Source organism: Crocuta crocuta, unplaced genomic scaffold (assembly GCF_008692635.1).
Source record: "Crocuta crocuta isolate KB4526 unplaced genomic scaffold, BGI_CrCroc_1.0 scaffold211, whole genome shotgun sequence".
NCBI classification, from domain to species: Eukaryota; Metazoa; Chordata; class Mammalia; order Carnivora; family Hyaenidae; genus Crocuta; species Crocuta crocuta.
The window spans coordinates 2,296,033-2,311,087 of record NW_027527939.1 but is presented as its reverse complement, the minus strand read 5'-3'; the positions used below and the strand labels follow the sequence as shown (position 1 = coordinate 2,311,087).

At 35.2% G+C, this 15,055-nt stretch overlaps 1 long non-coding RNA gene across 1 annotated transcript in view; it reads right to left on the bottom strand.

The window, feature by feature from the left end:
* Positions 1-12,732, bottom strand: part of LOC144221754 (uncharacterized) — a 77,837-nt gene extending 65,105 nt beyond the window's left edge. Inside the window, exons 1-2 of the long non-coding RNA XR_013332171.1 lie at positions 12,516-12,732; positions 11,851-11,981 (exon numbers count right to left, since the gene is read on the bottom strand). This is a non-coding gene — a long non-coding RNA (uncharacterized LOC144221754). The remainder of the gene's footprint in view (positions 1-11,850; positions 11,982-12,515) is intronic.
* Between the last annotated feature and the right edge of the window lie 2,323 nt (positions 12,733-15,055).

Here is a 15,055-nt window from a genome sequence, read left to right as displayed (position 1 = left end):
GAGTGGTTACAGACCTATCTACTGAAACTTGGCAGGCCAGAAAGGAATGGCAGAAAATCTTCAATGTGACGACCAGAAAATATGCAGCCAAGAATCTTGTATCCAGCAAGCCTCTCACTCAGAATAGAAGGATAAAAGCTTTCCCAAATAAACAAAAATTGAAAGAATTCATCACACTAAACCAGCCCTAAAAGAAATCCTGAGGGGGACTCTATGAGGGGAATATTGCAAGGAATGCAAGGTATCAGAGACACCATCACAAGCATGAATCCTCCATAGAACACAAGGACTCTAAACCCATATTTTTCAGTAATAACACTCAATGTAAATGGACTAAATGTTCCAATAAAAAGACATAGGGTAGCAAAATGGATAAAAATACAAAATCCATCTATTTGCTATCTACAAGCAACTTACTTTAGACTGGAGGACACCTTCAGATTGAAAGTAAGGGGGTGGAGAAATAGCTATCATGCTACTGAAAGTCAAAAGAAAGCTGGAGTAGCTATACTTATATCAGACAAACTGGACCTTAAAGTAAAGGCAGTAACAAGGGATGAAGAAGGGCATTATATAATAATTACAGGGTCTATCCATCAGGAAGAGATAACAATTATAAATGTCTACGCACTGAATATAGGAGCATCTAAATACATAAAACAATTAATCACAAACAGAAACAATCTTATGGATAAGAATGTGCTAATAGCAGGGGACTTTAATACTCCACTCACAGCAATGGATAGATCAACCAGACAGAAAATCACTAAAGAAACAATGGACTTGAATGACACATTGGACCAGATGGATCTGACAGATATATTTAGAACTCTACAGCCTGAGGTCATGGAATTCACTTTCTTCTCAAGTGCGCATGGCACATTCTCCAAGATAGATCACATATTGGGACATAAAGCAGCCCTCAATATATATAAAAGAATTGAGATCATAGCATGCACACTTTCAGATCACAATGCTATGAAAATTGAAATCAAAAACAGGAAGAAGTCTGGAAGTAGGGTTAAAGAACACCCTACTGAAGAATCAATGGGCCAATCAGGCAATTAGAGAAGAAATTTAAAAACATATGGTAACAGAGGTTCCTAGGTGGCTCAGTCGGTTAAGTGTCTGACCTTGGCTCAGGTCATGATCACATGGTTTGTGGGTTCAAGTCCCGCATCCAGCTCTGTGCTGACAGTGAGTTCAGAGCATGAAGCCTGCTTCAGATTCTGTATCTCCCTCTCTCTCTTACCCTCCCCTGCTCACACTGTTTCTTTCTCTCTCTCTCAGAAATAAATAAAACATTTTTTAAAAATCAAAAAACCATATATGGAAACAAATGAAAATGAAAATACAACAATTCAAACTCTACGGTATGTGGAAAAGGCAGTCATAAAAGGAAAGTACACTGCACTCCAGGCCTATTTCAAGAAATTAGAAAAAGTGCCAAGCACAAAATCTAACAGCGCACCTAAAGGAACTAGAAGGAGAGCAACAAAAGCACCCCAAACCCAGTAGAAGAAGAGAAATTTAAAAAATCAGAGCAGAAATAAACAATATAGAATAAAGAAAAAACACAGTTGAACAGATCAATGAAACCAAGAGTTGGTTTTTTGAGAAAATAAACAAAACTAACAAACCTCTAGTCAGACTTCTCAAAAAGAGAAGAGAGAGCAACCAAATACACAAAATCATTAATGAAAATGGACTTATTATAACCAACCCATCAGAAATACAAGCAATTATCAGGGAATACTATGATGAATTATATGCCAACAAACTGGACAACTTAGAAGAAATGGGCAAATTCTTAAACACACATTCACTACCAAAATTCATATAGAAAGAGATAGAAAATCTAAACAGACCCAGAACTACTTAAGAAATCGAATTAGTTATCAAAAATCTCCCAACAAATAAGGGCCAGATGGCTTCCCTGGGGAATTCTACCAGATATTTAAAACAGAATTAATACCAATTCTTCTGAAGCTAATCCAAAAAATAGAAATTGAAGGAAAACATCCGGTCTCATTCTATGAAGTCAGCATCACTTTGATTCCCAAGCCAGACAGAGACCCAGCAAAAAAAGAGAACTACAGGCCAATATCCTTGATGAATATGAATGCAAAAAGGCCAATATCCTTGATGAATACAGATGCAAAAATCCTCAACAAGATGCTTGCAAATCGAATTCAACAGCACAAAAAAAGAATTACTCATCATGATCAAGTGGGATTCATTCCTGGGTTACAAGGCTGGTTCAATATTCACAAATCAATCAATGTGATACATCACATTAACAAAAGAAAAGATAAAAACCATATGATCCTGTTGATAGATTCAGAAAAAGCATTTGACAAGATACGGCATCCCTTCTTAATAAAGACCCTTGAGAAAGTCGGGATAGAAGGAACCTACTTAAACATCATAAAAGCCATCTATGAGAAGCCCTCAGCTAACATCATCCTCAATGGGGAAAAACTGAGAGCTTTCCCCCTGAGATCAGGAACACGACAGGGATGTCCACTCTCACCACTGTTGTTTAACATAGTGCTGAAAGTCCTAGCATCAGCCATCTGACAACAAAATGAAATAAAAGGCATCAGAATTGGCAAAGAAGAAGTGAAACTTTCACTTTTCACAGAAACATGATACTCTATATAGATAACCCAACAGACTCACCAGAAGCCTACTAGAACTGATCCACGAATTCAGCAAATTTGCAGGGTACAAAATCAATGCACAGAGATCGGTTGCATTTTTATACACTAATAATGCAGCAACAGAAAGAGAAATCAAGAAACTGATTCCATTCACAATTACACAAAAATACATAAAATACCTAGGAATAATCCTAACTAAAGATATAGACATCTGTATGATGAAAACTATAGAAAACTTATGAAGGAAATTGAAGAAGACACAAAGAAATGGAAAAACATTCCATGCTAATGGATCAGAAGAATATTGTTAAAAGGTCATTACTACCCAAAGCAATTTACACATTCAATGCAATCCCAATCAAAATTGCACCAGCATACTTTTCAAAACTAGAAAAAACTATCCTAAAATTTGTATGGAACCACAAAAGACCCCGAATAGCCAAAGTAATATTGAAGAAAACCAAAACGGGAGGCATCACTATCCCAGACTTTAGCTTCTACTCAAAGCTGTCATCATAAAGAAAGTATGGTATTGGCACAAAAACAGACACATAGACCAATGGAACAGAATTGAGAACTCAGATTTGAACCCACAAATGTACGGCCAATTAATCTTTGACAAAGCAGGAAAGAGTATCCAATGGAAAAAAGACAGCCTCTTCAACAGATAGTGCTGGGAGAACTGGGCAACAACATGCAGAAGAATGAAACTAGATCACTTTCTCACACCATACACAAAGATAAACTCAAAATGGATAAAGGACCTGAACGTGAGACAGAAAACCATCAAAACCCTAGAGGAGAAAGCAGGAAACAACCTCCTTGACCTCAACCGCAGCAACTTTTTACCTGACACATCCTCAAAAGCAAAAGAATCAAGAGCAAAAATAAACTATTGGGAACTCATCAAGATAAAAAGCTTTTGCACAGCAAAGAAAACAATCAAGAAAACTAATAGACAACCAATGGAATGGGAAAAGATAGTTGCAAATGACATATCAGATAAAGTGCTTGTATCCAAAATGTATAAGGAACTTACCAAGCTCCACACCTGAAAAACAAATAATCCAGAGAAGAAATGGGCAGAAGACATGAACAGACATTTCTCCAAAGAGGACATCCAGTTGGCCAACAGACACATGAAACGATGCTCAGTGTCCCTCCTCATCAGGGAAATGCTGATCAAAACCACACTGAGATACCACCTCACACCGGTCAGAGTGGCTAAGATGAGCAAATCAGAGGACTCCAGATGCTGACGAGGATGTGGAGAAAGGGGCACCCTCCTACACTGTTGGTGGGAATGTAAACTGGTGCAGCCCCTCTGGAAAAGAGTGTGGAGGTTCCTTAAAAAATTAACAATAGACCTCCCCTAGGACCCAGCAATAGGTGGTAAATAGGAATTTACCCAAGGGATACAGGAGTGCTGATGCATAGGGGCACATGGACCCCAATGTTCATAGCAGCACTCTCAACAATAGCCAAAACGTGGAAGGAGCCTAAGTGTCCATCAACGGACGAATGGATCAAGAAGATGTGGTTTATCTATACAATGGAATACTACACGGCAATGAGAAAGAATGAAATCTGGCCATGTGTAGCAACATGGATGGAACTCGAGGGTGTTATGCTGAGCGAAATAAGTCAGGTAGAAAAGGACAGATATCGTATGTTTGCACATATAGGTGGATTAGGAGAAACTTAACAGAGGACTATGGGGGAGAAGAAGGGGAAAACTAGTTGGGGAGAGGAAGGCAAACCATGAGAGACTCTTGAATGCTGAGAACAAACTGAGGGCTAACAGGGGTGAGGGAGAGGGGGAAGGGAGGAGGATGGGAATGGAGGAGGAGGGCACTTGTTGGGATGAGCACTGGGTGTTATATGGAAACCAATTTGACAATAAATTATTTAAGAAAAAAAGACTAACAAGAGAGAATTAACAATTGTGAAAAACCAATAATAAGAATGTAGACATAAATATATAAAAGAGAAAAAATACAAATACATGAGGAAATGGTCAACATTATCAATAATAAAAACCTACCAGTATATGTGTATTTGGATTTATATATATATATGATGCTCACAATTCACTTTTTTTGTGCATATATGGTTATATTATATTGGTTGGAGCCCCTGGGTTTTCTGGAGAACAATCTGGAAAATATTACTTTGTAAATATTACGTTTTAATTTTCTTTTTAAAAAAAAGTAGGTCATTAGGGGTGCCTGTGTGGCTCAAGTAGTTAAGTGTCTGATTTTGGCTCAGGTCATGATCTCACGGTTCGTGGGTTCAAGCCCTGCACTGGGCTCTCTGCTGACAGCTCAGAGCCTGGAGCCTGCTTCGGATTCTATGTCTCCCTCTCTCTGCTCCTCCCCTGGCTTGTGCTCTGTCTTCTCTCTCTCAAAAATAAATAAACATTTTTTAAAAAAATTTAGAAAGTAAGTCATTAGACGAATAATTTTAATCCTGATATTTTCTGGACTTAAAAAATGATAAATTCTTATCTATTTGATATATTCTTGCTAAATTTCTTGGGACATTTATTTCACCAACTTAGATGAAATTTAGAGCTACAAGGAAAAACACATTCATGGAACTCTTGTGTTTATTAAACTGTTTTATATTATGGAATTGTTTAGAGATATGAATTTTTTTACCTTTGGCTGAAAAAAAACTAAGAAAATCAAATTAACATTTTTACTATTTCTTATGCTTATTTCTCAAATATTTATATATTGTTAGTAGTTTTTCTTAGCATTGTTATTGAAAATGATGTTATGTTAATAAAGTGATTTTATACAGAAATATCTTCTACCTTTTTCTGAATGATCACAGTGATTTCTCTGTGAAAAATATCTTTATATGAGTATATGAATATATTTTATTTAATATAAGTGAATATATAATGTATATGGAATTTATGTGAAATATTAATTAAATTTTACATTCTTGAACATAATTCTTTTATTGCAAACATAAAAATAAATCTTTTATTAATTAATCATAAAACCATATCTTTTAGCACACAACTGAAATGGAAAATGAAGTCCCTTTGATTCATTATATGCACACAACTGGCTGATCAAACATTTGAATCTGCTATATTTATTGATTTCACTTTTCCTTGAATACATTTCTGATAGATTTAAAAATATAAGCAAATAAATTAATAATAGTGAATGCAAAAGGCATACTCTGGAGAAATTTTCATTTTTCTTTTGGTCTATGTCTGCTCGGAGAGATTTGTGGTAATTGTATCAATTCTTAATGTTTATGTTAATTTGTGCTTTGTCGGGGCTTATAAGATTGTTAGTCAAAATCTACATATTGCCTATGAAAAACACAAAGGGATAGGAAATCTATTGTTCATGATTTTATAGAATATTGCTGTTGAATCATATGTTTTAGGATTATCAGTGGTCATAAGAATAGTTAAAATTATTTTTATAATTTACTTCTGAATAAATGAGTTTGTGTTACTGTGTTTTTTCTGTTATATACCTTACTTATTAAGATACATAGTGAATGCCTTTGGACTATGCATGCTGACTTGAAGTAAGAAGTCTGCATCTTTTAATAAATCCTTTATTGTTAAAATTTCTAATTAAAAGCCTCCTCTAACTTATATAGCCTGTTCATTTGATGCAGATGATTTCTTGAAAAGTACCAGGTGGTTGGTTGAAGCAGAGGCATGTGACTCTTCAGTTGCTTCTCTCCCAGGTACTGGATCCTATGCACAAGAGATTCCCATTTCCTTAGTTCTTTCAGAGTCAGTGTAAGGTCAGCTTTGTTGTGACCTCTGTCTCCATGAAAGAAGACTGTATCATCAAACTCTGGATCTCTGAATCCCACCTCCATTCACAATGCAACTATATTAATATCACTATCCTTTTTCCACAGTCAGTATTCATGGATGTCAGAGGAGTATTTCCTCACTATATACTTCAGTAACACAAATTTTGAGAACAACTTTCTTCCCATTCATCCGACCTTTTTTTTTCCCCCTTTCTTTGACTAGGTTTGCTTTCCTTACAACCAGAAGAAAATGACAGTGGTCCAATAATAGTAGAGTTGTTTCCATGAGGGCTGCTGGTGTGGTTATGGCTGCCAGGTCAGTGCAGAGTAGCATCTCTCAGAACCATATCTACATGGTCTATAACATAATCTATGAATAATTTCAGAGGGCATTCTAGAAAGTTAATCAACATGTCCAGACCTTAAATTTGTCATCTATTATTAGATAATGGGGGATAAACTGCACTTTGGAAGACTGTAAAATTCAATTGAAATAATTCATCTGAAATTATTTTGGAAATCTTTAGAGCTAACTGATGCCAGTGATAATATCAGATAATCTGAGAATTAGGATGCTATTAAGTAATAATAAAGAATTTTAATGCCTTTAAGTCAGAAATGCACTCTATCTTTGACCAAGTAACTCGATTGTCATCTATCTATAATGTCTTATGCATTTATATTACCTGTTTGCCTGCTGAAAGCATTTGAATTAACATCTCCTGATGCAAGCTTTAAAACTGAATTATAATTACGATATAGACCCTAAGATACTCTTTCCAAACGATAAGTTTACAGTTTATGCAAATTATTTCTATGTAATCAGAAGTTCTATTATCAGACTGTATGCTATTTAATGTTTTATAGAATGGTAAATGTTCAGTTTTATCTTGTGTTTGCTAAAATATGCCACTAAAGATATAAAAGATAATAATGTATAAAATTTAAATTTCATAATGACTGAGAAATAATTCTAATCACTCCTTTAATATGTAGAAATCTCAATTTAATAAAATTTTTGTAAGATAGTGTTGTTCTGTGGCAGTAAGTATTTGTAAAACCTATAATATGAACTATGGTATTTATGGAATGTTTTATGCTCGATATGATATCTTGGGGTCAAAAATATTTGCTCTTTGAGATTGTCTTTTTATTATAAGAAATCAGTAAGTAAGCTCCGTATAACCCAAAATTTCATTGCTGTTTGGAGGGAAAGAAATCTGGTGCTGCCTAAAGTCTTTTTTTTTTTAAGATACACATTTATTTGAACATATAATTAAATTCCTATACAAGTAAATTCTTATGATTTGTGTTTTGCATGGATACAGAAAAGGAGAAATTTAATTTTGTGTCTCTATGTGGAGTTATTGCACCAGAATAAACTTTGTTTTATACATTTGATTTGCATGCAGCTACTATCAGAGATTGCTATTTAAATCACATTTGGTTATTAATAAAACTAGATTGCTTTCCTCATGCTTTTTCTTCATAACACATTTTCAATGGTTACCTACTCTCATTTTCTTTTTGTTTTGGATAAAACCATATGAACATGCTTAAAATATGACTATCTGGAAAAACATGACAAAATGACTATCTGGATAAAATGAGAAAGGGTCTTACAAATGGAGTCAACCCAGAACTCCTGGAATTAATAATGAAAACAGAAGCTTGGATCCAGGAGTAAAAACATCAAATTGGAATCATTTAGAGTCCCCACACACAGCCGCAGGGGTTCAAAGCATTCAGGGATAATCAAGGAAGATGGCCACATGAGGCAGTGGCACAAATAGAATAAGCTCTATCAGGAGACACTTGGATAAAGTTTCGTGAGAGAGCAAGTCCCATCTAGCATGAGTCTGTCTAGAGGCTATAGCATGGGGTCCCTACTCAGAAGGGAAGGAAGGCAAGGGAACTTCCCCAGGGGCAGGGATATCAGAGAGGAATTTACATGTCTAGGTGATGTCACTCTGCAGCATGGCAGGGAATGTTTGGGCCAAAGAATTCTGAAGGAAAAATCTGCTGTTTGACCTGCATTTTAAATGACTGGTTGGGTAAAAAGTTTGGCACTGGTGGATATTTGAGCTATTGGGTCTTGGTACACAGTAAAGAAATAATCAAGCAGGCTTCTGGGTGGCTCAGTTGATTAAGCGTCTGACTCTTGGTTTTGGCTCAGGTCAAGATAAAACAGTTTGTGAGTTCGAGCCCTGCTTCAGGCTCCATGCTGATGGTGCAGAGCCTTCTTGGAATTCTCTCTCTTTCTCTGCCCATCCCCTGCTCGCGCTCTCTCTCTCAAAATAAATAAATAAACATTTAAACAAAAGAAATAAATAAGCTAGGGTCCAATACACAGAGACCAAATTTGGCTCACCTATTAGAATAAAACAAGAGAGAAACATTTGCTCTATAAAGGTATTTCTATGTATATAAAAAGTACTGGATACTTTGGGGTCAAGAAGACTGAGAACACTTTAAAATGTTCCCTTCTTAAAAATAAAATAGAATAAAATCTTCCCTTCTTACATTAAACTCATAATAATTTTGTATGTGTGTATGTGTGTGAAATCAAGAGAGTAAATCATCATCTGAGACAGAATATCTAAGTTAGTAAATGGGGACAGATGGTACATAACATAGGACCATAAGTTAGGAACACAGTCTTTGGGCCTGAGATCTTGAAACACATGTAGATCAGGGCCTTAAGCCAAGAACCACATATAGGTCAAGGATAGATGTGGACTCCTATCTTGAAGTACAGAGCAAGAGTGCAGTGAATAGGGCCCAAATATCTCTTCCTACTGCCTGGATGGATACCAGAAATGAACTACCAAGTCTGGTAAGAGTGGAAGTAGCTTTATTTCTAAGAGACCAGAAACTAGGTCTAAACATAATTGCACTATTAGATCCACAATTGAACTCTGAGCCAAGTAGTGATTCAGATCCCAGCTTCCTTTAGGGCCATTATAAGAGCAATTGCTATCCTGAGGTGTTTCCTGTGGTGTGTGTGTGTGTGTGTGTGTGTGTGTGTGTGTGCATACAGTAATATTTCCTAATCTTTTTTTATTAATTTAAAATGTTCTTTAGTAGTAAATACAGGAGGTCTATATTATATATATTTCTTGTCATAAGTTTTACATCTTCTCTCTCACCCCTGCAATTTTGCCTTTTGCTGTTTTAAGTTAGAAGTTCTTACTTTAATCATCCTTCTTAATGTAACTTCCTTACATTTTTTCCTAGACAGTAATTACTTCTTCAAATTATTCTTATCTTCTTTTCTCATGCTATCAGTAGAGACTCTCTTGTCATTTAAGGATAACACTGCCACATCCAATACTATAAGCTTTGTGTTTGAAGACTTGGGACCAGTCCTTGTATCAATCAGCTAGATACCTTCAAATTCTTCAAAATTCAAAGCAGAAAAAGGGTTTCAAGTAAAATATTCTTTACATTTCTCATATCCTACCTTTATTTGTGATTCTACCACCTACAGAATTGTGGAATTATCCTTGGGATACATGATCTCTGTTTATCCAGAGGGCTTTGTATTGTTTACTACCCACTGGGTTATTCCCTAAACTGTCCATATTAGATACAGCATTTTCTAGAATTTAAGTGGGAACTCTCTATAGCTCTCAGTAGTGATGCATATTTTCCCTTATTTTTACATCTCCATGCTCATTTCTGTCACATTACTAAGGACTGGGTGTGTAGGGAGCTAGAAAGAATGCAACACCTGTAGCTTTCAATTTACTATAAATTATAATTTGACACCTTTATCTTGAATAGCTTATATTCCATAATCCCATATTTACCAAACTTAATAATTATGGAATTAATCAGAGCATATAAACTAAAAGTAGGAGAATCAATTTAAAACTACTACTTTTATACCTTAAAGAAAGAACATAAAAAAATCTTGTCCTATTATAAATATATTAAAGTCAACATTAAATTCTATAAATCCTTGTTTGCACAGTGAATATTCATTGATAATAGTTTTATAGAAAGTTCAAACCATTTAAACATTTGAGAAGACTATTTTTATAACACATTGAAAATTACCCTTATAATAGTATTATTGTTTGCTTCTCTCTCCTATGAGAGGATTATACATCATTGTCTCAGTTATCAGGCTTGACCATGTCACCTGCCTCTGCCTGGATAGAGATTTCATAACCCTTCCCACACCCCCACAGCAGACTTGGCCAGGTGACTTTCTGTGGCTAATGCATTCTGAATATGTATGACATAAATAAAAACTTTAAAGGCCAGCATAGGGTTCATCATCTCTTTTTTTCTGTCTGCCATTAGACTGGCAGTGTTCCAGCTAGAGGTTGCCTTATTAGTCTTGCTCCTAAAAGGAAGACAACATGGGGCAGAAGCATAGCCAACCCCACCCATGGGTGGGGTATGTGAGGAAGGAATAAACATGTGTTCTGTCCGTCTTTGAGACTTCAGAGCATTTATTAGCAACTAAGTCTAAGCTAAGAGACAAAATGCTCAAGAAGAGTTATCAATTTGACTCTAAAAAGCAGGATGCTTGTGATTAAATTTTATCTGTCAATTTGGCTAGGCTGTGTTTCCCAGTTGCTTGGTCAAACAGTATTCTGGATCTTGTGTGACTGCTGTGAAAGTATCCTATAGATTTGTTAACATCTATTATCTGTTGACTTCAAGCAAAGGAAATAGCCTTTGATGATGAGGTGGGCCTCATCCAATCAGCTGAAGGCTTGAGGTTTCCTGGAGAAGGAATTATGACTCAACACTACAACACAGAAATTCTACATGGATTTTTAGTCTGCCAACCTATCCTATAGATTCTGAATTTGCCCCTCACAATTATATAAGCCAATTTCCTAAAATAAAGATTTTTATACACACAGCACACACCCTATTGGTTTTATTTCTCTGAAGAACCCTGATACTAATATATTCAGTATCAACAATTGTGCATTGTACTCAAAGAGCTATTATAAATTGATGCAAAGAAACAGATGATACATATAGAAAACTATAAAGAAATATTGAGATAAACTCTGAGTAAATAGCTTTGTACATTAATTTAAACTTCTAAGTTCCATATAGCATTTTTAATACTATAATTGCCTTTTCAGAGCATGAAGAAATACACAAAACTATATAATGGTTTACAATGTAAATCTGGTAGAAAAAGCCTTTAAAAAACCCCAAACTATAGTACAGATGGTTGTTAATTATGATAGTAAATGAGAAAATTTTAAATAAGCCAACAGGAAATCATACCCAAAATTATAGCAACATAGTTTACATAGGAAGGTAAACTTACCATGGAAAGAAGTTTAAATATTAGGAAAATGTCTTTTTTACACTATCTTTTCTATTTCCAATGATCAAGATAATTTTCACTTACCCTTCTGTCTTATCCTTGTCCATACTGTGTTACTGGTTTCCCAACAGACTCGATGGGTGACATTCATCAAGGACGTACAATTCCTTACAGTGAGATTTGTATGCTTTAGTGCCATGCAGAATTGTCTGTTTCTAGGCAGGAAAACAAAAATTTATTTGGAAGGCAACTGTACCACTTTGTTCTGCATATGTATGTCTTAGTTTTCCAGGTGAATTAACTAATCTTCCTCTCTCCAGGATCAATCCTGGTAGATTTCTGCAGAAAACGAGTTTAGCCCATCTGCTTCAGTGCCTCTTTCTTATAGAGCCTTTTTCACAAAGTAGTATAAATCATTAAACCATTTAAATCCTCTTGTCTCTTAGACATAAAGCTGACAATGGGTTATTATATTAAATAGTGCTAATCAGGCCAATGGATAAGTTAGTTGACTACACAATCCAATGGATAATTTCTTATTTTCAGGAATAAACGGCAATTAATGCTGCTGCTTCTGTGGATACTGACGATGACATCATGAGAATTACGCTATTTATTTACAGCGTACTATGTGCCAGGTGCAGATATTAAAACTTTTAATTTTCAAAATGACCCTACTTACAGAGAAGGTGTTGTTATCTTCATTTTGCATCCAAAGAAAATACATACAGAGATGTCAGGCAACTCACCGATTATTATATAGATCCAGTCATCAACGTCCACTGGTTTCTATGTTGGATTTCTAGTGTTCTTAGAAGCAGAAACAAGAAAGTGGTTTTTCACTTTTTTCTTTTTTTTCTTTAATTTGCGAAACAAATTTAGCTAAAGTATATTGAGAATAAAAGCCAGAAAGAGAAACTGTTTTCCTCCTAGGTGTTGAAAACTACGAGACAGCCAAAAAACCGCAACGGTCCCAAGCACTGCAGCTGCAGGAACATTTCCGGGAGGATGCCTGATCTCGCGGGATCTTGGAAGCCCGCCTGGGAGGCGTGGGATGAGAAACACCTGGGTGCCTTGGTGCGGAGGCTCCTCCTCTCAGACACTTCATAAGGAGTTTGGCTCACACTACCTGTCAACGCAATCCTATGCAATCGTATATACATATAAAACACATACATAATATTAAAATAAATAAATATTTACATTATTTACGTATATATTTATTTATGGTTGCTTTCTTTCATACAATCTTGACTTCAACACACGTCACCCTGCATGAAAACACTCTATATTTCATTAAATTGGAGTGATCTGAATGAGAGTAACAGCCCATAGATCTAATGCAGTCTTGCATTTTGGTTGTTATTCCTTTTTTAACCTTTCCATATTCTCTCGTACTTTCTGAAAAAAGGTGAGTGAAGTTATGAACGGTTTCCCATGTTGTAACAGTACTGCAGTAAATAGGGATTATGGTCCCTACTCTCTGAGTATTCTATTAATCGTCTTGCTTTGTTTCTGATATATTTAGCTCTGTGAACTTTCTTCCTGGAAAAAACTGTCATGTACTACACAGACAAATTGAGAGACATAGGTTGATGAAACTAAACATAAAACTCTAGAGAAGCTTCTATACCTTTCTTATTTTCATGTTCACATAGGCCCAGCATTATGCATGGGTAGTTAGTTATTAGAGACCATATTTCCTGATCAAAATTATAATTAATCATCTGTCAAGAAAAATGTTTTGGAGTTTGCAAATTTGGAAGAGTGTGAAGAGTTTTAATTATTTTAAAACACATATTTATAATACTTTTATCAAGTAATCTTCATTAAAATGTATGTAATTGCATGAAATGGAGACAGCTTGTGAAAATATGTGGCATGAATATAAAGGACTCTACCAAGTTCTAAATGCCACTCTTTCCCGTCTGATCTGGGGGAACTCCATTTTCAGATGACTGAAATCTTCACTATCCATAATATTCTTTAAGAAACTTCATACTATTTTAGGACTTAAAGAAACCATAGAAACATTTCTGAGAGTCCAAAACCTCATTTCACAGACAACTGAAAAAAAGCCCAGAGAGAATTAGTGACTCATCCAAAGCCGATAGTGGGAAGAGCTAGGGCTGGAATCCAAACGCCTGACTCTTGCTCTTTTAGATCTTGTTACACCCTTTGTAAGCTCTGTGATCTGATCTCAGACAAACAATTTGGCATTCGAACCTTAGTTTCCTGGTGTGTAAAAAATGGGGATAATAATCATGGTGTCCTAGTCAATATTACTATCTGGAGATTCAAAACTTTAACACATATGGAGGTGGGTAAGAAATTGTGGAGGAAGTAAATAATACAAGTTACACGATGAAAGCAATTTTCAGTCTTAAATGGAGGAACCGTAATGCCCAGAAAGCAATCTGAGGATAATACTTGGGGACAACTCAAGGGATGAACTACCCACACACCTACTCTATGTGATCCTGAGATCTAAAACAGTTTGCCATTTCCCACTTTACTTGGCATACTCTTTATTTTTAAAAATATTTTATTCTTTATTCTACCCAAATACCAAAGCCTCTGTCAGCAATTGCCAAATGAAGTCAAACCACTGATAATTCTATGTACTTCAAAGATATTTTAAAGATAGAGACAATTATCTCTTTAAAGACAATATGACAGGATGGTTTATCATTTCATAGTGAGTTTGGCTCTTCAATACTTTGTATATAGCACATTCATTTTTCTTTATCTGACACATAATGAGTTCATTAGTAACAACCCAAAAATATTTTCTCTTATAAATATGAAATAATCAATTGTCTCCATATAATATCAATGAGAACTGATTATTCATTAATGTGTCAGTGGATAAGTCCTTGGTGATTTTCATTTTTGCCATTATTTTTTTTAAGTTTATTTATTTATTTATTTTAAGTAATCTTTACACCCAACGTGGGGCTTAAACTCATGACCCCAAGATCAAGAGTCCCGTGCTTTTCTAATTAATGCAGGCACCTCATATTTTTTTGCCATTCTTTATATTTTCACAGAGGAGTATATCTCATAGAAAACTTTATGTTGTCATTCTAGTTCCTAATGATACATTTAAAGGGCTCAAGATCACAGGTGGGGATTATGGGACAAGTATAATAAGATTACCTGAACTGGCTGTTTCTGAGAAACAGAACCTTGTAATTTTCATTTTGTCTAGTTATTTTATTTAATTATAGCAGAAGGACTTATTTTTTGCTCAAAGCAAATAATAAAATAAAATAGATTATGCCAATTA